Consider the following 25535-nt stretch of genomic DNA (forward strand, 5'->3'; position numbering starts at 1 on the left):
ACTAAGTACAGGCAAACAATAAATTCCCCTTGAGTAAATAAAATACCTCAAATATATGGGAATCAGAAAACCCCCCACCCACCTATTTCTAACCCAAAGCAGGAGCGCGTTGTTCCACAGGTAAGTACTAAGAAACCATTCTCCCTCTTCATTGTCTCCATCCATCCCCCAAGCTCCCCTACCACCCCAGCACCCCAACTATCTCCCCTCCCAGACTGTGTCCCATCCTTCTCTGCTGGCCTAGCAGGATGGTGGATTCTGCAGGTTCCAGAAGATACACCCTCCTCTGGAATTACCTTTCAATTCCCAGTCCTTTCTTACATTTGCACCTCTCTTGTCTACATTGGGCAATACATGACTGAGATTACTGGTCAAGATAACCTAATAAGGCAGAAGGAAAGGAGAGAAGGAAGTAAATCCCTAGGAATCAGTTTCCAATTATTAGTCTGTGTTCTCTTTCTCTGCATTTTAATTAATGGAGTCAATTAGATAGCTGTGTTGATGAGCAGGTTTGGAGATGACAGAACAAAGTGGGCTTATCCCTTCCCAAAGGAGGAAAAGAAAAGGAATGCAAATCCCATCTTTCAGGAACCTAGGTGAAAGATGAGGCAATCAGCACCCACTATCTGGACCTCACTGGTGAAGAAAGAATCCCTTCAGCAACCTAGAAAAAAGATTAAGTCATTTATAAAGGTGGAGAAAAATAACAGCTGTTACAGACTTTTCCAAAACAATATTCAATATTAGAAGATAACAGAACAATTCCTATTAAATTTTCAAGGGAATTGTTTCCCAATATTTGTATATCCAGTTACACTGCCTTTTATTCTTAAAGGAAACAAGTATTTTCAACATAGAAAAATTTTCTTTGAGTCATTCTGGGAGCAAAAAGGATCCTAGAGAACGTAGAAATAGATCTTAGAAAGATTGACTGTTTGATAGCATATAACCTGAGAGATAATAGTGCCTCAGAATATAACCTAGAAACAAAAACAGAAATCCTTCAGAAAGGGACAGCTCTGCTCTGAACTTCAGTGAAAGATGCTGGAAACGCTATTCCACGATGCTGATGTCTATGGACCAGAGCTGCCGGATCTTCATCAAGACCCCTGGAAATTGGATTTATTACCACCTTACAGGTAGTTGATTGTTTGCTAGTCTATTCTGGAAGCTCCTTCTGCCACAAAGAGTAGAAGATATTAAGCGGTGGAACAAAAAGTGCACAGATGGTTAAAAATACCACAGGAAAGAACAAATTCTCAACAAGTCATAAGACAAGATCAAAGCAACAAGGGCATCTTTTGAGAACTCAATATGCAAAGTTAAGAGTCTGTCTGAGGTGAGGGTCTTAGAGACAGTCAGAGGGCTTGAAGAAAGAAATCAGACCGCAGTAGAAAATCAGCTTCTTACTTTGACAGCTCAGGACAAATGCCATGTAAAGAAACTGGGCAAGATATTGGAAAGCCAAAACTCTGTGGAAATACCACATGCTTTTATGAGGAATTTTGTAAAACTTCCAGAGGCAAAAATATGCTGTAATGAAGCTAAACTACTAACAAAAAGAAGAAGTTTAAACTCCACCAGGCTTAAGAAGAAAATGACCACATTTAAGAGAACATGGAGTAGTTATTACAGAAGGATGACTAGAAGAGGAAATAACCTGAGATCAATGAACTAGCAAAATTAGATGGGAATTCTTGGGAAAATATATAAAGAGCCTTACTTGCAGAAAGAAAGAAATTTAAGTTTTAAATCATTGAATTTTGCAGTGGAGGCAGAGGCAGATCACTGGAGTGAGGAGATTTTTTTTTTTTTAAGAAATCAGAGGAGGAAGGTGAGGTGCTAATAGACAAATCTTTGCTAAATCCTTTGTTTCCAACATAAGCTGACCAATGAGGGGGTCCTTTAGGCATGACATTTGGCCACAGTTCTGCTGGAAAATGAGGAAAAAAAAGCCTACAGCAGAAAGTAGAGATCCTTACTGACTTCTTTCTAGAGAAATACATGGTTCTGAAAAAGAAGCTGATTCACAAGTATAAATAGGAAAAGAAATGACAGGAGCTGCCAGCTGCAAAGGAAGTGAAAACTCACAAACAGAGGAATGAAGAAACATTGAATGAATTATGACCAACAGGCAAAGTGTACAAAGCCCCAGATTGCTCTTCACAGTGAGAAAGATGACAGCTGGCCGACTGTCCTCGTGAAATGTGCCAGCCTGGGACAGAAATTAATACAGCTGAACCAGCGACTTCCAGAGAGAAATCCTCTTCACAGACTCCTCTGCTCCGCTCACCAGATTGGAGGTAACCAGGAACTCTGCCCCGTACCCATGTGGATGATGTACCCACAGCTCTGAATTTCTCTTCTCTTATGGAAGAGATAAGCCCCAAATGATTTGTGGATGGGCCCTAGTCTGGTCCTGTGGGGATCACCTGGGGTTTCTGGGGCAAAACTGACCTAGGCCATGGGCTCCAGCAGCCTTCATCCATAAACCCAAGAAACCTCTTTCCTTTTTACAGTGATGAATATCAAAGGCAATGCTGGTGTCAAAGAAACTGGTCTTTCAATAGGAGGATGCCAATGGAGTCTTCTCACCACAGGTGGCTTCTGGGCCTCTGCACTTTCTCCCACTCTCATTCCTGACTGACTGAGAGAATATTGCACACTTGAAGAAGGCTTTCACGTGGAATAAAGGGACATGTCTTCTGTCCCTGGAGAGAGTCCACCCTGTAGAATCTGAGGCCCTCAAATACTCTGCTTCTGACCTCAGATGATCACTCTTCCTTCATCCCATCCCAGAGCCAGGGACTAGTTGTCTCCAGCTTTTGTAAGACTCAGAAATGTCTTCATGCCACAGAGGTGACCCTTCTCTCATGGCTGATCACAGGGCAAATCATAGGCATCTCCCAGACCTTCACTGTGACAGTGAATGGACTCTCTGCTTCAAATCCATTTCTATTGTATCATTTTTTTATTGAATTTTTTATTTGCTTAGGCTGACCTGAAATTGTGCACTTTGAGGCACTAATGTAGAATACTCTGAAGATGAAGCCACCTATAGCATTACCTATTTTATTTTTGAGTAATTAGCAAATTATTTTAAACATGAAAACATTATGAAAATAAAATACCTTTAATAAATATTTTAAGTTCAAAAATGTGGTCCAGATCCTCTAAAATGGAGGGAGAAAGGCTTACTATAACTTGAAGTGTAGTGAGGAGGCCTCCATCTCCACATCATAATAACTTTGTCACTCAGGTTCAGATGATCTGGAATGCCACCACGCACAACTGTTCCTATGTTCTGGCTGTTGCCTTTATCCTAGAAACTGATTGAAGTCATGTGTGTTTCTCGGAAAGGCAGCACACTGCCACATTCAAGGTGCAGGGACTTCTCAGCCCCCGTTTTCTTCAGGATGCATGAACCCAGGGAGAGAATGTTGCACCATAGTGGGAGGCGGGAGTAGGCGAGAAACAGTGCTTGCTTTGAGATGCTTCCCAAAGCCCCGTGGTTCCTGGCACTGGACCAAGGAGGAGAGACTGGTGCTTTCCCTAGGTGGACGGTGGAAGGAGGCCTTGTGGGCCCTCCGAGGACAGTGGGATAGCTCTGGCTTCCTGAAGGTGAACTAGGACACCCATAGGGGGCCCTTGGGGCCTTTGGAAGTACTGTCTTAGTTACACGCCCCATTTCATCCTTTAAAATGGTGTTAGAGGCCATCAAATTCATTCAACAAATATTTACTGTGTGTTAGGCACAGTTGTAGGCACCAGAAAGTTCTCTTGAATGGATCAGACCCCGCCTTCTGGGACCTAGGGTTGCCAGTGGAGTTGAAAGATTCCTCAGGCCTGCACTGTCCTGCCTTTTTGTTATTGCTTCTTTCTTGTTTCCTTTCCCCTTCATTATTGTATTATTTTCCATACTTTCCATAATTTCCCTTGCTAAATGGAGCGCGTGGTGAGATGGAGTCATTAAAGTTTAGGAGGTCTGAGGTTATCTGGTCCCGGAAGGCTTATCAGAGAGATGAGGTGCAATCCAGGTTACCAGGCTACATCGCCGCTTCCCGCAGTGACGCTGTTCTCGTCTTCCAACCTGGCTTCCCAGCCTTCATTTTCTGTATCATTCTTTTTCTCTCTCTGAGTGATTGTAGATGACCTGGTAGAGGAAAATTTGTGACTGATTCTGGTATTTTATTGAACACTAAAAATTGGTGTTTTCAGATCATCACTAAGGTGACCTCTAAGTCAAAAGCCAAATCGTGTTGGAAAACCTAGACTGTTGCCGGGCAGCTGCATCTGGGAGGTCTTTCCCTGCGCACCAGGTGAAACCTCAGGCTGGACGGGGGAGGGTTCTTGACTCTGAATGAGAAAGAATTTTCCAGCAGGTCAGAAGAGTGTAGGTAAGGAAGGAATTCCTTAAAGGGAGAGCAGCAGGGAATGGCAGCTACCTTGCAGGCCAAGAGAACAAGTCAACTGAAGTAGGACAGAGTGAAGACTTGTACTAAAGTCTAGGAGATGGAATGAAATAAGAAAGTAACAAAGACACCACTGCAAGTGCACAGAGACAAAACCCAGTAGGTTGAGCAGTGAAAATTTTTTATTTAAGGTAAAAAGTACACACTTGAAAAAAGAAGAGTGTGGGCAACCTCAGAGAGGAGGCTCACTTAAGGGCTTAGGATTCTGTCTTCGAAGGCTTTCAAGACTGGTGCAAAGGGCAGGGGTGGGGGTTGTTGGGCGTAGGCTTGACTTGTGGTCTCATGCTGTCTCTTTCTGGTGAGAGACAATATGTTACTATCCAGTCAGTCCTCTAGATAATTTTGTGAGATAAGCTTAACACAAGGAATTTATTGATCTCATTCCTTTCCGAGACAGTGGTTTCCCTCAAGCACTAGGAACATATCAGTTGAAACTGCTTACCCTGCCTTAAGACTGGGTGGGTTATTGTCTAATTACCAAAGAATATGTCAGGAATCTTACCTCCTAACTCCCTGGTTTTTAAAATGGAATCTTAGCCCTAAGATGCAGTCCCTCCTGTTCTTACTATACTGTTTATGTCTTGGCATTTTTCATTATAGGCAGGAAAGGTTGATCGTGATGCTTGTCCCATGTCCCTGACCTACTAACCTCAAGACTACAAAACAGTACTTCCCACCAGCAACAAAAAAATTCCTTCCTCATCCCATAGCTATAGCCAGGAAAGGGGGAAGTTCCAAGGCTAACTGGACTCCACCCCCTGGGCCGTTCGACAGGTGATACCACACAGAAAAGCAAAGGTGAGTCTGTTTTCCCAGACATACTTACCTAGTGCCAGGTTAGCCAGAGGAAGGTTTGGAAGGCGGGCCCTCTTATCAGGCTATTATTTTTACAATGACAGTTTGCACAACAAGAGGCAGCTTAATTCAATAAGAAGAAAGTTGCCCACTTAAACTTGCTTTCTCAGCTTTTCACTGACAACCACGAGACCTTGGATGGCCACCAACCTGTCCCTGAGGTGCTTCCTTCCTGTGTAGATGGGAATAATGGACATCATAACATGTTTTCGAGATGAGATAATGCCGCAGTGGGTTTTGAACTCTTTTAAGGTGGCACCGAGGGACCCCAGGGTGTCATTACAGCCATGGGGGAAACACATCAAAGTTGGATTGATGTAGTCTGGGTAGTTGCACCTTGGGACTTAACACTTCTAATATTCTGTATTCTTTCATACGCTTTGCTTGCACGAAGTGGTGCATAGATAGGACCAGAAAACTGTCCATTTAGTGTCATTGAACTTGGCTTTTTTCTTTTCTTCCCATAATTGCCAGTCTTTAGCTATTGGGTGACTGCTAATACAGAGGGAAGGCATGTTGCTTCATCAAATTTGCAGCTTTACATTGTGTGTGTATGTGTGTGTATGTGTGTGTGTGTGTGTATGTGTGTGCACTTGTTCATATGAACAAGCAAGATGCACACGGCTAGCTTCCATTCTGCCCAACCTCCAGGCCTGTCTCTGCAGTGGAGATGCCCCCTCACCCTCCATCTTCTGTGTGTGAAATGTTTGCATTGTTTTTGCTTTTGAAAAAACTGTCACCTTAAGCTATTTGCCATAAGAAATAAGGGTAAAACTCCGTATCATTGTCCCTACCATATTTCTACATGTAACTCAAAAACTTTGTTAATGAATGACTCAACAACTTTTACTTTTTCCTGGTCTGTCTGCCTAGTATGCCTTTTTTACTGCTCAGTGTGAACGTTTCTTTCCTATAACTGCAACACCCAGCACTTCTTCACGAGACTTTCAGACTCCTGTTCAGGGAAAACCCCAAGTCCTTCCTCCATCATAAAAGGGGTTTTCTTGCTCTCAGAGGGAGGGATCGGTGAGGTGTGGAGACTTGCCCTGAGTTTGACTCCGGGATGGAACCAGGTGATGCCCCTTCCACCTCACTCACTGAGCTCTCGCAGCTTTGCCCCCCCAGAACTCAGAGGCAATTTATTCTTGAATTGCCCCTTGTTTAGTGCCAGAGAGTTTTCACTCCCTGGTGCAATGCCCCACAGTAAGGTTCCTGGTGGGGCGAGCCATGCTGTTCTGTGAAGTAGGGGCGTGGGCGGGTGGGGAGGGGACAGGGTGTGGAAGCACAGTTAGAAGAGCTGAGCTCTAGGAATACAGATGTTCTCAGGCAGAGCACTTATAGAAAAGAGGCATATCTATGTTTTAGAGCTGCAAACCAGTCCCTTCAAGCCATTCATGAGTCTGCACCCCCAGAGAGCTGCATGTCCCTGCAGTTAGCATAACTCACTTTGAAGCCCACTTTGCTACAGCCGACCACCCGAGGAGAGATCAAGTCTCTCTGGGTCTCAGATGTGAACTCCTGGAGAAGGGATTTTAGCTGGTCCCAGCCTCCAGGCTGGAGCTCAGAGGCCACAGCGAGGTGCCCATGGCAGTGGGAGGGAGGGGCCTTTCCACAGGGTTGTTCACAGACGGCAGGCAGGGCTGTGCCACAGTGGGGTTGGGGACTGGTGTGTAGGGGCTCTGTGATCACTGCGGAGGGTCTTCATTTTTCCCCATGAGAAGACAACACACTCTACCACGCAAGCCAGATTATGGGGCATTTAGCTTATGCCTTTGACAGCAGTTAGAGTGTAAAGATTCTGTGGCGACTTTATGAAGGCCTGTACGAGGAGCCATGTTCTCCAGGCCCTGAGCCTTAAGCAGTCACATACTTCTGAAAGAGAAAACAGGGGCCTCTGAAGGTGCAGCCTGCCTCTTCTCTCAGGTCCCCTTCCACCTGATGCATGAATTCCTATGCCATGCATGTGGACAGGAGGGATGGGCTGGAGAGCAATTTAGGCAGTGGTGCTCTTTCTTCAGCCTCAGATGGGCCCTGGTCCAGGAATGGTGCAGGTCTGGGAGGGCACAGAGCTCTTTTCCACCAGCTAGTCAGCAGGTTTCATTGCTGTCGATATTGTTGGACTAGAATCCAAGGCTTGCAGGAGGACTGGAGAGAAGGGGCGGGCTGGGCGGGATACGAGAGAAGCAGTGGTCCAAGGAGCAGGTGACACGCTTGGCTTGTGTTCAGCCTCTTTAACCTAGAGGGAAGCCTTAGCTATACTTGCAAGGGAGCCCAGATCACAAAAACAGGAAGGGCCGAGTGCAGAGAGATTCAGTTTGGAATCAGAGTGGACTCAGTGGTGACTAAGGAATGCCAATACCTCCCTGTATTGTCCCTGTGAGGACTTACAGCTCAAAGTGCAGTCCTAAGGTGGGAGATGCCCACTCCCTGGAAAGTACTACAGCCATTGTTTATAATAGGATGGAGGTTATATAATGATGTGCCAAAATGGGTAGGAAAATGTAGAAGTCAGAACAGAACAGGAATCTGCATTTCAGTGCTGTTGATAGGGAAGAAGTACAGTGTAAGGTACTATATGGTCTAAGTGGGTAAAGTGTAGACTGGCTTCTCATCTCAGTCCAACACCTGTGGGCCCCTGGGCAAGTCACTCAGCTCTTTGATCTGGGGACACCTCAGCTTGATGTTGAGATAATAATGCCTTGTTGGGGGGTTGCTGTGGGGGCCAGAGATGCAGAGGGTGCTTGGTCTGCAGTGGGCGATCTCCAAGCAGCAGCTCTTACTGTCCTGAGAAGCTGAGTATGGTGGGCTCAAAGGTGCAGCTTCCAGCAGCAGCGCCCAGAAAGTAGGCTATTGACCCAGTGGGGCTCATGAAGATGAGCTGATTCAGAAGCTAGAACTGTAAAGTAGGATCGTTTTAGAGATAATAACAACTTACAGCGTATTCCAGGTTTTGGAGGAAGACCTCTTATAATTTGGAACACAGGAGCCCCTTAGGATGATGGGACTCGGTTAAACACATTCCCAAGATGAGACGACTAACCTTCCACACTAAGGTCGCCTTTCTTTTTTATTTTTAATTATGATGAAATACACATAAAATAAAATGTACCACCTTAACCATTTTTAAGTACACAGCTCAGTCTCAGTGGCATTTAGTACCTTCGCATTGTTGTGTAAACACCTTCACCATCCATCTCCAGAACTCTTTTCATCAAAAATGAAATTCTGTGCCCATTAACCACTAGCTCGCCCTCCTCACCTCCAACCACCCTTCCGCTGTCTGCTTCTAATGCAGTTGACTGCTCTAGGAACCTTGCATAAGGGGGTCATCCAGTATTTGTCCTTTTGTGACTGGCTTATTTCACTGAGCATAATGTCCTCAAGATTCATCCACGTTGTAGCAAGTGTTTGAATTCCCTTCGTTTTAAAGACAAGATCACCTTCCTAAGGAGGCACCCAGACATTCAGCTGAAGGTTTATTCATGGCATCAGACTGCAAGCGTCTTGCTGAACGGCATTCTGCTCTTTTCCTCCGTATCTGCCCCTTCTTGGCTCAGCACCCTTTGCCCTGTTTCAGTAACAGCTTCCTGGTCGGCTCTGTCCTGTGGGCCTGTCTCTACTCCCAGTGCTGCCCACCTCTGAGCCCCGCACAGCTCCCCAGCTGGCCCTCCTCCCGTGTTCACGCCTGTGCCCTCGCTGCCCTTCCCATTCCTCCCACCTCATCCATCTGACTCCCCCGCATCCTCCCATTCCATTCTGCTCTTGCCTCTTCCAGGAAGCTCTCCTACCGGCCCCATCTGACCTCAGTGATCCCTGTAACTCTGCTCGCTTTTAGCCCAGCACTTGCTCTGTTACATGTGGTTGTCTGCTTGTCCATTTCTTTCACTGAAGAGAGCTATGTCTTCTTTATTTTTTGATATCTCTGGTGCCTGCATGCAGTAAGAATTCAGTAATTATTTGTAGGGTAACGTACGCACGAGTAAGTGATAAACTCATTGGAAACGCACCTTCTGAAGGGTGGCCTTCTTTACAAACTCAGCGACATCAATATGATCAATGGGTGGGCTTGACTGTTGCATTTTATGGACTGAGATATGCCATAAAGAGATTTTTGTGGAGCTATATTAAAGCTCAGGGTGAATATCAAAGGGGCCAGAGTTATTTAGATAAGGTCACGAGCAAAAGTAATACATACAATAGCCTTCTGCTCTCTGATTCAGTGCAGAGATACATATACAGACATGCTTACATAGATGCTTAAGGTACTGAAGCTTAGATGCAAATAAGTGCTCAGATTATAGGTATACAGCTCGATGAATGTCCCAGTGAACACTCCCAGCCTTCCAGAGGCCCCTTGGGGTTTTTCCCTCTCACTGTCCTGGCCTCTAGCACCAGGGGTTAGTTCTGCCAATCTGGACTTTATAGAAATGGAATCTGACAGTACTACTCCTACGTGCTGTGCTTCTTTTTGTGGGATTCATTCATCTTGTGGCGCATTCACTCGCACATCCCACACGCTCTCACTTCCTTAAGATGCCGTGGCACCTTGACTGGTGCAGGAGCTGCGTTGTGTGAGTGTGTGTGCCTCCCACGTCAAGCACGTGCCTGTGTACAGCTGGGGGAGTGGCCAGCCCGGGGTAGGCGGAGGTCACTGCGTTCAAGGGCATCTTTGTCTCCCTAGCGCTCAGTGCAGGGCCTGGAGCACAGATGGCTTCAGTAAATGTTTGCGGAGTGAACCCAATGAATGGACATTTTGTCACTGGGTCTTTTCAATCATTCCTTGGCTTGTTCCCTGACTCTCCTTGAAATACAGCTGCTTTCATGGGCTGTGTCTTTATTGGGTAGTTGTGCTTGTTTTCAGTGCCAGGAAGAAAAAGCAAGAGCAGAAAATGGACTTTCCCGGGCAGCCATATTCTCGGCAAAGGAGACCTTCTTTATGCCAAGAATAGAACCAGCCACAGACTGAGTGGGAGTTTAGAGGCCATCGAGACTCAAAGGGCCTGTGGGGAATCAGAGGGGCTGGGTGACCAGGCTGGCAGACGGGCCATGACTCATGCAGTGCCGCACCCTGTGGGGAAAGGGCTTTGACATTCTAGGGAGGAAAAACCCACAGCAGGCTGAGCGGTTGGCCCACCTTCCCCTCCCACACGCAGGGCCTCTGCAGATGGAGCTGCTTCTGTATCACATGACCCACTTCAGCAGGAGGGGGAGAGAGACATGGAGAGAAAGGAGAGAAACAGTCTTTTGTTCTGCCATCCTGCGCGATTGTTTTTCTCCGCACAGTGCTCTTTCTTCAGTGCTCTGAAGTCAGCCAAGGATTTCCCTGCAGCCTCAGAAGATCACCCGGCAGACAGGAGGGTCTTTCACATCTGGGGGAACAGAGACGTTCCTTTGCTTCCTCACTGAGTCTCATTGTGCCTTACCCACCGTGTCTGTGTTCCAGAGCCTCAAAGTAACCCCGAACACAGTCATACATCTCTACAACCACATATTTATTTCCCCATCTAAGAGTAGGTACCATCTGTGCAAAGGATTCCCCCAATATGTGTGAGTTTGCTTATCAAAAAAGTGGTGAGTCACAAAATACAACCACATGGAGACCTATCTTTCACTGAAATATTAAAAATTGAGATTGTGTGGGGAGTTCTAAGGTACCAGATAAGAAGCCTGGAGTGAGAGGACAGAATACAAGTGCCCTTGGCTCCTGTGACTCTGCCCTAGAGCTCCTCGTGGGTGACCGCCCTCCGGAGCCGACACTGGTGCCTAGAATCCTGTGTTCCCTTCAATCCGGCTCCTAGGCCTGGGGTTCCATGCCCCTGGCTCCTTGGCTTCCTCAGCTGGAGGTGGGTGTGGGACCCAAGGCCCAGTGCCACCACTACCCATGCTGGGGGCCTCCTTTGCACAGACGGTGCCCACCCTTACTTGGGTGGGGAAATACATGGTTGTACAGACATGTGACTGTGTCGGGGTTACTTTAAGGCTCTGGTAGACACATAGGGTTGGTAAGCCACTGAATATCTCTGGGCACTGCATTTATTCTCCATCTGTTCATTTCCTTGTTTGAAAATGTGAGTCATATCTTCCCCCCAGGATTTCTGTGAGACTCAACTGAGACAATATAAGAGTCTTCCAATATGTGACTTTCCCCTATCCAGCTGGGCTGAGCCGCTTCCCAGAGCACACGCTGCCCCGAGGCCTTGGGCACATCCATCTCCCCTGCCCCTGCACACCCTCTTTTCTTCTTTCAGCCTGACTAATTGTCACTCCCATTCAGGGCCTGGCTACTTATCCCGTCTAACCTGCGCAACTCCTGACTGGTGAGTACCGGGGTGCCTCCACCCTCAAGGCCCCTGCCGCGCCCTGCCCTCCATTGTTAATTGTCTTGTCTCTGCAGTAAGCTGTCTGTGCCTGGAGATCGAGACCAAATATTACTCAGAGCTCAGTGGATCATAAAAGCTGTTGAAAGAAGCAGAGGTCAGTAAGGTGAGGACAAAATGTCACCCTCTGTGGCTCCCAAACTGCTTCTTGTTGAAAACCTCTTTCCTGCTTTGTTTTCCTAAGTCCTGGGGTTGTGTACATGCCCTTCCTGAAAGCAAGTGGGTGTGCATGCAGGCTGCTCCTGGCCTAGTCTGACTGGGGAGGAACCTTTCTTTCACCACTCAGAACCATAGGCAAGTACCAGACCTGCCTTGTGGGTAGAATTGGGCTGCTGCAGAGTCTGGGATCGGGTAAAGGGGGGCCTCCCCGTGGTCCTCCTGGGGCTGTCCAGTCTAAGGGCAGAGAATGAGTTGACTAAGAGCTGTCCCCTGTACAAGGCAGGGCTGTAGTGAAGCTTAGTTGGTTAATAAAACTGTGTTATTTTTTAGAATTAGAAAAATCTCGTGATTGATTCTGCCTGTGAATAACAATGATGCTGTTCAACTTGTTTCTATCCACTTTAACCTTTTTTTTCCTGACTGGAGCAAACCGATAGGATTATTTTATTTTCTTTTTGTGCCAGATCCTGATGACATTAGAATTTGGGCAGGGGTTTTTCTTTTGTGCTCTAAGAAATGCTAGGGGACAGCTGCAGCCAGCAAAAATGCTTAATCTGCACTTGTGAGGAGTGTGTGGGGGCAGGGGCAAGGCAGAGAGGGAAGCATGCTTAGGAACACTAGCCTTTTGGGGGATTTGAGGACTGATGGGAAATTATAAAAAATATGAATGGTTCTTAGCACCAGGGAAATCAAACATTCTAGAAGTCTTCCCTGGAAACAGACTGCTCATATCTGACAAGTTTGGTATGAGAATCTAAGCCTCCTATTTAAAATTGAGGTAAGGGGAAAAGCTGCTTTAAATGACTCACTCGGACAGCTCTGTTGAGGACAGATGACTGACAAGGGGATGAGGGTGGAGGCAGGGAGACCAGTCAGATGACAGTGCGAGTCCAGATGGGAGGTGCGGGTGATGGAAGTGGTGGAGTTTTGGACAGAGCCAGCAGGATTTGCTGCTGAATGGGACGTGAGGTGTGAGAGGTCAACAGGGGTCAAGGAAGATGCCAGGGTTTCTGTCCTGACCACCTGGAAGAATGCAGGTCCCATTTTCTGAGATGAGGGAGACTGCTGGGAAGGCACGCTTTGTGGAGAACCTGCCTTAGGTTTCTAGCACACCTTCAAATGCAGAAGCTGGCTGGGCAGCTGACTCCAGTATAGGGGTGGAGCACAGGAAAGAGGCTGGCTCCAGAGGTACAAATCTGGGGGTTGTCGGTGTGTAGAAGACGCACTAGCCACGAGCCGGGGAGAGCTGCCAAGGGACAGAGCCTCCGGGAGCACTCCCGAGGGGAGGCCGGCACTGCGGCTGAGGATCAGCAGGGGGCCTGGGACGAGGGCCAGAAGGGAAGGCACAACCCAGTCTTGACAATCCTTGCTGCTCTTAGCATCCAAGAGTCTGAGTCCTGCCTGCAGGCTTTGGCACCTAGAGTCTCTGGTGACCTTGGCGGAAGCAGTTTGAGGAAGGGGAGGGCAGCCCCGCTGGAGTGAGTTCAAGAGAGAAAGGGAGGAGAACTGAGAGAGTCACAGGCAGGCTCTCCAGTTTTGCTGCAGACGGAGGCAGAGCTCCAGGGAGGCAGGCAGAGTGCACGTGGCGGCGGAGATGATCTGTAGGATCATGACTGTGTGCCGAAGGGAGCAGTCTCGTAAAGAGGAGAAAATACTGCTGATGCGGGAGAAAGAGGGAGAAGTCTTTGCAAAGGGGAGAGGCAAGGGCGAGGAGTTACCGGCAGGCAGGAACACACAGTCCCCTGCAGCCGTGGGAACAGAAACTGCCCCGTGGGTTCAGTGGCAGACAGTCTACTGGGCTTGGCGGGAGAAACAGATCTGGAGCAGAATGTGAATGATCATATTCTCTTCAGATTAGAAAAAGACTTAAAAAGTTTAGCTTTTTGGGGTGGTAGACCCAGCTTTGGGTCCCCCCTCTTGGCCCTAGCTAGATTTCTGTGGGAAACCTGGTTGGCAGTTGTAGTAACTCTCTGTAAATCATATAGTTTTTTGGTTCCTGTGGCAGGGACAGTGGTGCTCATCAAACATTTGGCACACAGGACATCTGTCCCCACCCCCACCCGCTTGCCCTGGGAGGGAGGTGGCCGCAGGAGACTGTTTCTGAATAGTGGGCTATGAGAAGGTTTGACATGTCACTTCTAGGTCAGTGCATCAAAGGCAGACCCAACACTGCAGCTCTCCCTTCTGCTGCTGTGGCCCCCCATGTCAGTCTGCATCCCTGGGGACTATATGGGGCAGAGCCCCCCCTCACCTCCCAACCCCAGCTAGACATGCATCATGAGCTGAAGATAAGACTTGGTTGCATCAAGCCATTGCCCTTCAGGGTTAATACATTACTAAGCACAGCCTAGCCTGTTACTAACGCAAGTACCACATTACCCACCGTGGCATATAGTAGTCCAGGTTTCATGAGAGACTCCCGTGATATCCTGGATGTTCTTAGGACTCGCTGATCACACTGTGAGCTTTTTCAGATGACATGCATTTTGAACCCAGGACTCACCTTTCCTCACCTGGAAAGGAGGTGCCAGATGTCCTCCCCGCAGAGCAGTTTACCTATCCTTCACCTAAAAAATCCTGTAGTTCTTGGTTCCTTATGAAGTTCACATCAGACAAAGGCTCACAACCCAAACTGGTGATAGAGGAGAGGGACGAATCAAAGCACCAGAGATGCCCTGGTCCTGTCTTCCAGCAGACAGCTGGTAGGCTGGCCTCTCTCGCAGTGGCTGCTGGGTGCTGTTGCATTTCTGGGCTACCTGGGAAACAGGACCTGCTGCGTCAGCTGAGTATCCTAAAACTGCAGCGCCTAAAGGAAAGACTGCGTGGCAGCGGTCCTGAGTTAAGAGCCAACCCAGGGACTCCACCTCCTTTTCTGAAAGCAAAAGCAGAGCTACATCTGGCCTGCTTCCTGCCCACCTGCCACCTGGTGGTTCTCTGAAGAATTACACTCTCTTGCTTAGGGCTGGCCAGGTGCAAGGATCTTGTTCCCATTCTGCCTTCTTAGCAGATCTTAACAGGGTATTAGCCCTGGAAGGCACCTCAAGGATAATCTAAACCAGTCTTCTCAGTTTACAGCTAAGGTGACAAAGACCTAGAACAGAGGCATAGAGCTAATTAGTGGTGGAGCCAGTTTAGCTAGAGCCTAAGGCCCTCAGGAAGCCTTCATTTGTTCTCCTAGCATTTGCTCACTCACCCACTTAGTGTTTGTTTTAGGCCTAGTACATGCAGCGACCATGCTGCACACTGCGTTGGAGATGAAAGCCCCCATCACCGCCCATAAGGAGCTTCCTGAGAAGGAAGGTGGGCTTGCACAAAGGCCATTGCATTAAATGACTGTCCTGTGGGAGGCCAAGGTAAGGGGAGGGTCAGGAGCAGCTGCAGCCAGACTGTCTGAGCTCAGGAAGGGGCTGTGTTGGGGTTGACTTCAGGGAAGAGGTTTCTCTGGCAGGTAAATCAGGGGCAGGCCCAGGCAGGGGTGCCATGTACAATGGTGCACAGAGCAAATGGAAGTGGTGGGTTCTGGCCTTGCCAGGGAGTTCAGTACCATCGGAGTACATGCAGAATGTGGAGGAAGGTGTGGACAGGAAGCGGCTGGAAGCTGGGTGAAGGAGCCTTCTCTGTCTGCAAAAGTGTTTGGGCTAACACTCTTCAAAGGATCTTTTATTAGCAGAAGTAAAACAAGCAGGTTTATTCACTGGACAAATTTCTCTGGCAATGGTGAGGAAGACAAAGTGGAGACCAGAGAGCCAGGAAGCCGGAAGTGGTCAGACTGTTGTCATAGTAGTCCGGACGACCTGCCCTGCATGGCTGTGTGAGCAGGGGCTGGCAGGAGTGTGTGGACCAAGCCATCAGTGCTGTGTGCAGGAATAGAGGAGGTTCTTGAGTTCTGGCTTGGGAATCTGAGTGAGTAGTGGTGATGCTGGGGTTCTTGTTTATGGAGTCGAAGAACGAACTTAGCAAACACTCAAGGTAGGAGAGGCTTTTATTTACAGATACAGTGAGAGGACAGAGCTCCCAGCTCACGCCATGAGGGGACAACAGAGCCCATAGTTGTGCATTGTCTAGGGGTTTTATAGGCAGTTGAGAATTTTCAGGAATGTAATAAGTGCTTAGGGGTGTGGACTTGTTAAGTGGTCCCTGAATATTTAAAATTAACTTAACACAAGAAATTTACTGTTCTGATTTCTCTCTGAGATGCCAGCATCTTGGTCTGGGAGCATATCAAACAAGACTGCCTGCCCAGCCCCCAAGGTGGGCTAAGGTATTATCTGTTTGCTCAAGAGTAAGTTAAGAGAGAATCTTACTTCTTAACTTCCTGGGTATTAAAATGCAATCTTATTTTTAAGATGGAATCCTTCCTGCCTTTTACTATGTTGTTTATGTCTGGGCTTGCTTGCCATAATTAATTGCCCAGATTGCAAATCATCTTATCAGATCTGAAGGAGGAAAAACAGCACATAGGCCTGGGCCTTTTAGCATGCTAAAGTGAACCTTACACATGATTACACATGATTAGCATAATTAAAAAACATGGGCTACTTTTCTTTATCTGGGGAATACTAACTGATCTCACTGAAGAATGAATCTAGAGCTTAATGTTTAACACAGAGCTTGGGTAGGGGGTTTCTTTGCATGTTATACTGTTCTGACTGTAATTATCTTGCCTTGCTTTTTCCAGAGATCCTCACCCTACTCTGACTACACCCATTGTCCCTGTCTCAGTGGTACATTCCCATATGTGGGGAATCCAGCAAGGCCAGGGCTTGGGGGCAGGTGGAAACCATAGAAGGGGTGAGCAGACTGGGCATGGGCATGCTGTGGGGCCAGGTGCTGCAGGGGCAGTTCTGAACTGACGGCCAGGAGGACACTGGGTATATACGAGGCTCCAAGAAGAGGATATGAATGCACATTCATACTTTAGAGAGTAGGTGAGGAACAAAATTGTAGCTGTGCATGAAATTGCCTAGGGAATGCACAAAGTGGGATGAGATAGGCCTGCCCTCGGCAGGGTTCTCCAGAAAGCAAATGCAGAGTGGAGTCTGAATATTTATTAGAGAGTGCCCTTGGAGTTGACACCCATGGGAGGGAGGGGAAGTAAGTAGGATTGGCCCAGGGAGAAGGCAAAATCCTCACCTGATCCCTGGGGCAATCTGGAGTTAAACAGCCCTAGAGTTGCCTGCATTGGGCCAAAGTGGCAGCTGTTTATTCCCTTGCCTCCATCTGAAAGTCACCCCAGCAGGACCTTTGTGGGGAGGCAGCTCTCCACAGAAGCAATCCCTAATAGCTTGACACTTGAAGGCCCTACCCTCCTGGCATCTGGGCGATTCTTTCCTGGAAGGAAGATCTGCCTTGAGGCCAGACTTTGGTCCGTTTACTGTTACTTTTGGGCAAGGGGGTACCAAATGGCACCCACAGAGATCACCTGGTATCAGACATTTTCCCTTTGCCCCCACCAGTGACAACAGCCCCATCTCCTCCCAGTGATCATGGTGGGTTTCCTCTGCCAGGATGGTGACTCTTCTTTTTGAGTGTCCGGGCCCAATGCCTCCCGGCAGCCATAGCTAATTGCTTAGTGGAACTCCTGTGCCTCTGGGAGGACATGTCTCCCCTGGGAAGCAGGAACTCTGATCCTGCAGTCCACAGGGCAGGTTAGGGGAGCACAATCCCCTACACGGATTGTTGGGAGTGACGGTAAGTGGGGCTGCCTCTACCTCCACCCCACGGTCCTCTGATTTATATGGTCCCCCTACTGGGGACACTGTATAAAGCACTTTGATTCAAGTTGTACACAGGTTCCTGGAGGATGATTGCCCCTCATCAATGACCATGTGCGTCCATCTCTGCTTTCAGTGGGCGGCAGCCAGTGGGCAGCGTAGAGACTGTGATGGGGCCAGTGGCACCCACGGTTCTGGCCCACCTGCCATCTCTTTTGCTGTCTTGTGGAATGTTACGTGGAATGCCCCATGAGACATCAGGCGCTGTCTGAGGCTCTGTGCACAGGAAGGGCAAAGCCATCCCAGAATGTGGTTCTGCCCTGTCAGAGCAAATCGCTGGCCCCTTCGTGTGGGAAGAGCCCAACACACCAACTTGCTACCATGTGGCCGGTTGTCCTGCCTGAGGACTGGTGCCCCTGAAGAGCCCAAGCTTAGGTCTCTATTGGCAGGTAGGCTGGTGTCGGGAGCAGCACACTTCGGTGAGTGGAAGTCCCGAAGTCCATGCTGCCTTTGTCAGCCTTGGGGGATACCTCCATCTGCTATCATGGCTGCTCTGCTTGTGACCCACGTGCCAGCCCTGAGGTGGGGACAACAGGCTGATGGACACCAACTGGCCACATCATTTTGAGTACTTGTTGCTTAATTTCTCTTCTGTGATAGATGTTCTCTGCTGGGTGACAAGAGGTGATGCAATGACCTTCACACCTGTGGACTGTATTTCCATGCCCTTCCCCGACCTTCTTGTCCTTTATCTCCCAATCTTTCTCCCTACAGGTCCCTCATCAGCTGGCCGGGCCTCCCACCACTGCCCATGAGTCTGTATGCACTTTAACCTTGGGTTGTGGCTCTGCCCACACCGAATGGATGAACAGGTGGCCACCCGAGCAAGGCTGCTGTGTAGCTGCCATCCACCTGCCGCTTGTACCCATGCACCCTCCTGTCCAGAAGCCAAGCTCAGGCTTTGACTTCATTCTACAGCTACTTCTGGGGCATCCCCCATGCAGCCATGGGTGTGAACTGAAGACAGGGCTGTGGTGAAACAGAGGTGACAATGACATAGCACATCAATGTGATATTCTGTGGAATGTCTACACAATCTAGGTCTCTTCACACTATACTCTGGTGGCGAGGGGTGGGGGGAAAGTTAACTTGGTCCTGGGTCAAACCATAAGCGAATGTTGTCCATCCTGTGTAAATGCGAGCTGCTCCTGCCTCTCTTTTCTGACTGGAAGAGAAAAGAATGCGTTTCCCAACTCCTGGGCCACCTAGCAAGTAGCCGAGGCCTTACCGTACTGCTCTACGAGGACACCCATCTGTTGTAGCAGCTGACATGGGGATTGTTTTGTGGTTGAGTTTTTGGTAGTCTCCCTTCCAGGATTCAGCTGGTGGAGGAACGACCACCACTGCATCCTCTGGAGCCTTCAGGGTGGCACTTATTTCCACCATCCTCCCTGGCTATATTATCGCTTGCCTGGGGAAGGGCAGTTTCATAGGCTCACACTTGGTGTTTTCCATTACAAAAGCATTTTACCCCACAAGCCAACAGCCCATTTTGGGGACTGTGCCAACTTGCAAGTATGCTCTATTTCAATTATATATTCAGGGACCGGACAGATGACCCCAGGTGGGTGTGCAGGCCTAGGGACCCTTGGCCAGGACTCCCCTTATTGTCTGGTTCCTACATGTCAATACTCTAGCAAAAGGACTGTGATGACATTTCACATGTCTAAATCTCAATTCCAACTCTGACTCTTGAAACGTTTGGGTTTTCCTCTGTTTCTAGTGTGCTGTTAGCTTAGTAAATGGCCATTGGTCCCTTTGGTCAAGGGATGGGTGGCCATACTGTGTATATTTGCCATGGTGTTGCAGGAGACCTGGCCTCCTCTTCAGTTACAGGGTTCCAGGCCCAGAAAATGAGCAAAGGGCTGTAAGATTTTATTGGGATGACTATACTCAGCCTCCTGACCATCCATCCTCAATTTCTTCTGATGGTGTAAGGTGGATGCCACCCTTGCAGTAGTCAGCCCCAGCTGACCCCATGGGCGCTCTGGAGCAAAAATGGCCCGTCACGAGGAGGCGGAGTCAAGATGGCGATGTGCGTAGAGCAGCGGAGATCTCCTCCCAAAACCATATATATTTTTGAAAATACAACAAATACAACTATTCCTAAAAGAGAGACCAGAGGACACAGGACAATATCCAGACCACATCCACACCTGAGAGAACCCAGCGCCTCGCGAAGGGGGTAAGATACAAGCCCCGGCCCCGCGGGAGCCGAGCGCCCCTCCCCCCAGCTCCCGGCGGGAGAAGAGCAGGCAGAGCGGGAGGGAGACGGAGCCCAGGACTGCCGAGCACCCAGCCCCAGCCATCCGCACCGGAGTGCAGACACAGTGTGTGGGGTGCTGGATACTGGGGAAACAGGACAGTAAGACCAGTGAGCAGGTCCCCGCAGCTGGCGCCCCTGAGACAAAGAAAAGCGAGGGCTTTTTTGAAAGTCTTAAAGGGACAGGGACCCCACAGCTGGACGGAAACGTCCCGGGACACTTAGCCCAGCAGCTGGAATCCCAGGAAACTCTGGCATCCTAACCCCCTGGGTGGCAGCACAGCTTGGAGGCCCCTCACAGTGATAAACAGCCTCCCGCCCGTTTCCCCTCCAACGCAGCTCCGCCACAGCAGAACAGCAGCCTGAGGCCGGCCACGCCCACAGCAACCAGGGAGCTTCCTCCACAGCGGCCGGGCAAGAATCAGAAACCCTGTGTGCGCGCAGCTGCCCAGCACAAGCCACTAGGGGTCGCTGTTCTCCCAGGAGAGGAGGGCCACAAACCAGCAAGAAGGGACGTTCTCCCAGCTGATACATGCACCAGCTCCCCACAACTACCTCTATCGCCATGAAAAGGCGGAAGAATTTGATACAAACCAGACTAAACCAGACATCCTCCCCTGAGAAAGAATCTGGGGAGATAGACCTAACCAATCTCCCTGAAAAAGAATTCAAAATAAAGGTCATAACCATGCTGATGGAGCTGCAGGCAAATATGCAAGAGCTAAGGGATGATGTCCGGAAGGAGATGACAGAAACGAAACAATCTCTGGAAGGATTTATAAGCAGAATGAATAAGATGCAAGAGACCATTGATGGAATAGAAACCAGAGAACAGGAACGCATAGAAGCTGACACAGAGAGAGATAAAAGGATCTCCAGGAATGAAACAATATTAAGAGAACTGTGTGACCAATCCAAAAGGAACAATATCTGCATTATAGGGGTACCAGAAGAAGAAGAGAGAGAAAAAGGGATAGAAAGTGTCTTTGAAGAAATAATTGCTGAAAACTTCCCCAAACTGGGGGAGGAAATAATCACTCAGACCACGGAAATACACAGAACCCCCAACAGAAGGAACCCAAGGAGGATAACACCAAGACACATAGTAAGTAAAATGGCAAAGATCAAGGACAAGGACAGAGTTTTAAAGGCAGCTAGAGAGAGGGAAAAGATCACCTACAAAGGAAAACCCATTAGACTATCATCAGACTTCTCAACAGAAACCTTAGGCCAGAAGAGAATGGCATGATATACTTAATGCAATGAAACAGAAGGGCCTTGAACCAAGGATACTGTATCCAGCACTATTATTTAAATATGAAGGAGGGAGTAAACAATTCCCAGACAAGCAAAAGTTGAGAGAATTTGCCTCCCACAAACTACCTCTACAGGGTATTTTAGAGGGACTGCTCTAGATGGGAGCACTCCTAAGACTACATAGATGTCACCAGAGAAAATAAAATCACAGCAAAGAAGGCGGACCAACCAAATACTAACTAAAGGCAAAAAATAAAATCAACTACCCATAAAAGCAGTTAAAGGAAACACAAAAAGAGCACAGAATAAAACAACCAACATATAAAGAATTGAGAAGGAGGAATGAGAAGGGAGAGAAATAAAAAATCACCAGACAGTGTTTATAATAGCTCAATAAGTGAGCTAAGTTAGGCAGTAAGATACTAAAGAAGATAACCTTGAACCTTTGGTAACCACGAATCTAAAGCCTGCAATAGCAATAAGTACATATCTTTCAATAATCACCGTAAATGTAAATAGACTGAATGCACCAACCAAAAGACACAGAGTAATAGAATGGATAAAAAAGCAAGACCCATCTATATGCTGCTTACAAGAGACTCACCTCAAACCCAAAGACATGCACAGACTAAAAGTCAAGGAATGGAAAAAGATGTTTCATGCAAACAACAGGGAGAAAAAAGAAGGTGTTGCAGTACTAGTATCAGACAAAATAGATTTCAAAACAAAGAAAGTAACAAGAGAAAAAGAAGGAAAGAAGGACATTACATAATGATAAAGGGCTCAGTCCAACAAGAGGATATAACCATTATAAATATATATGTACCCAACACTGGAGCACCAACATATGTGAAACAAATACTAACAGAACTAAAGGAGGAGATAGAATGCAATGCATTCATTCTAGGAGACTTCAACACGCCACTCACTCCAAAGAATAGATCCACTGGACAGGAAATAAGTAAGGACACAGAGGCACTGAACAACACACTAGAACAGATGGACCTAATAGACATCTATAGACCTCTACATCCAAAAGCAACAGGATACACATTCTTCTCAAGTACACATGGAACATTCTCAAGAATAGACCACATTGCTAGGCCACAAAAAGAGGCACAGTAAATTCAAAAAGATTGGAATCCTACCAACCAACTTTTTAGACCACAAAGGTATAAAACTAGAAATAAATTGTACCAAGAAAGCAAAAAGGCTCACAAACACATGGAGGCTTAAAAACATGCTCCTAAATAATCAATGGATCAACAAACAAATTAAAATAGAGATCAAGGAATATGTGGAAACAAATGACAACAACAATACAAAGCCCCAACTTCTGTGGGATGCAGTGAAAGCAGTCTTAAGAAGAAAATATATAGCAATCCAAGCATACTTAAAGAAGGAAGAACAATCCTAAATGAATAGTCTAATGTCACAATTATTGAAATTGGAAAAAGAAGAACAAATGAGGCCTAAAGTCAACAGAAGGAGGGACATAATAAAGATCAGAGAAGAAATAAATAAAATTGAGAAGAATAACACAATAGAAAAAATCAATGAAACCAAGAGCTGGTTCTTTGAGAAAATAAACAAAATAGATAAGCCTCTAGCCAAACTTATTAAGAGAAAAAGAGAATCAACACACATCAACAGAATCAGAAACAAGAAAGGAAAAATCACGACAGACCCCACAGAAATACAAAGAATTATTAGAGAATACTATGAAAACCTATATGCTAACAAGCTGGAAAACCTAGAAGAAATGGACAACTTCCTAGAAAAATACAACCTTCCAAGACTGACCAAGGAAGAAACACAAAATCTAAACAAACCAATTACCAGCAAAGAAATTGAAGCAGTAATCAAAAAACTACCCAAGGAAAAAACCGCCGGGCCAGATGGATTTACCTCAGAATTTTATCAGACATACAGAGAAGACATAATACCCATTCTCCTTAAAGTTTTCCAAGAAATAGAAGAGGAGGGAATACTCTCACATGCATTCTATGAAGCCAACATCACCCTAATACCAAAACCAGGCAAAGACCCCACCAAAAAAGAAAATTATGGACCAATATCCCTGATGAATGTAGATGCAAAAATACTCAACAAAATATTAGCAAACCAAATTCAAAAATATATCAAAAGGATCATACACCATGACCAAGTGGGATTCATACCAGGGATGCAAGGATGGTACAATATTCGAAAATCCATCAACATCATCCACCACATAAACAAAAAGAAAGACAAAAACCACATGATCATCTCCATAGATGCTGAAAAAGCATTTGACAAAATTCAACATCCATTCATGATAAAAACTCTCAACAAAATGGGTATAGAGGGCAAGTACCTCAACATAATAAAGGCCATATATGACAAACCCACACTAACATCATACTGAACAGCAAGAAACTGAAAGCTTTTCCTCTGAGATCGGGAACAAGACAGGGATGCCCACTCTCCCCACTGTTATTCAACATAGTACTGGAGGTCCTAGCCACAGCAATTAGACAAAACAAAGAAATACAAGGAATCCAGATTGGTAAAGAAGTCAAACTGTCACTATTTGCAGATGACATGATATTGTACATAAAAAACCCTAAAGACTCCACTCCAAAACTACTAGAACTGATATCGGAATACAGCAAAGTTGCAGGATACAAAATCAACACACAGAAATCTGTGGCTTTCCTATACACTAACAATGAACCAACAGAAAGAGAAATCAGGAAAACAACTCCATTCACAATTGCATCAAAAAAAATAAAATACCTAGGAATAAACCTAACCAAAGAAGTGAAAGACCTATACCCTGAAAACTATAAGACACTCTTAAGAGAAATTAAAGGGGACACTAACAAATGGAAACTCATCCCATGCTCTTGGCTAGGAAGAATTAATATCATCAAAATGGCCATCCTGCCCAAAGCAATATATAGATTTGATGCAATCCCTATCAAATTACCAACAGCATTCTTCAATGAACTGGAACAAATAGTTCAAAAATTCAAATGGAAACACCAAAGACCCTGAATAGCCAAAGCAATCCTGAGAAGGAAGAATAAAGTGGGGGCGATGTTGCTCCCCAACTTTAAGCTCTACTACAAAGCCACAGTAATCGAGACAATTTGGTACTGGCACAAGAACAGAGCCACAGACCAGTGGAACAGAATAGAGACTCCAGACATTAACCCAAACATACATGGTCAATTAATATACGATAAAGGAGCCATGGACATACAATGGGGAAATGATAGTCTCTTCAACAGCTGATGCTGGCAAAACTGGACAGCTACATGTACGAGAATGAAACTGGATCACTGTCTAATGCCATACACAAAAGTAAATTCGAAATGGATCAAAGACCTGAATGTAAGTCATGAAACCATAAAACTCTTAGAAAAAAACATAGGCAAAAATCTCTTGGACATAAACATGAGTGACTTCTTCATGAACATATCTCCCCGGGCAAGGGAAACAAAAGCAAAAATGAACAAGTGGGACTATGTCAAGCTGAAAAGCTTCTGTACAGCCAAGGACACCATCAGTAGAACAAAAAGGTACCCTACAGTATGGGAGAATATATTCATAAATGACAGATCCAATAAAGGCTTGACATCTAAAATATATAAAGAGCTCACGCACCTCAACAAACAAAAAGCAAATAATCCAATTAAAAAATGGGCAGAGGAGATGAACAGACAGTTCTCCAAAGAAGAAATTCAGATGGTCAACAGACACATGAAAAGATGCTCCACATCACTAATTATTAGGGAAATGCAAATTAAAACCACAGTGAGATACCACCTCACACCAGTAAGGATGGCCAATATCGAAAAGACTAGTGAACAAATGCTGGAAGGATGTGGAGGAAGGGGAACCCTCCTACACTGCTGGTGGGAATGTAAATTAGTTCAACCATTGTGGAAAGCAGTATGGAGGTTCCTCAAAAAGCTCAAAATAGACATACCATTTGACCCAGGAATCCCACTTCTAGGAATTTACCCTAAGAATGCAGCACTCCAGTTTGAAAAAGACAGATGCACCCCTATGTTTATCACAGCACTATTTACAATAGCCAAGAAATGGAAGCAACCTAAGTGTCATCAGTAGATGAATGGATAAAGAAGAGGTGGTTCATATACACAATGGAATATTATTCAGCCATAAGAAGAAAACAAATCCTACCATTTGCAACAGCATGGATGGATCTAGAGGGTATTATGCTCAATGAAATAAGCCAGGCAGAGAAAGACAAGTATCAAATGATTTCACTCATCTGTGGAGTATAAGAACAAAGAAAAACTGAAGGAACAAAACAGCAGCACAATCACAGAACCCAAGAATGGACTCACAGTTACCAAAGGGAAAG

General features: G+C 46.6%; 1 long non-coding RNA gene across 1 annotated transcript; it reads left to right on the forward strand.

Moving 5' to 3' along the window:
• Positions 1-11389: 11389 nt before the first annotated feature.
• Positions 11390-19844, forward strand: LOC130681215 (uncharacterized). The gene is made up of 3 exons (XR_008994291.1): positions 11390-11644; positions 11722-11810; positions 18352-19844. It is a non-coding gene; the product is annotated as an uncharacterized LOC130681215 (long non-coding RNA).
• The last annotated feature ends 5691 nt before the right edge of the window (positions 19845-25535 follow it).

This window comes from Manis pentadactyla, chromosome 16 (assembly GCF_030020395.1).
Source record: "Manis pentadactyla isolate mManPen7 chromosome 16, mManPen7.hap1, whole genome shotgun sequence".
NCBI classification, from domain to species: Eukaryota; Metazoa; Chordata; class Mammalia; order Pholidota; family Manidae; genus Manis; species Manis pentadactyla.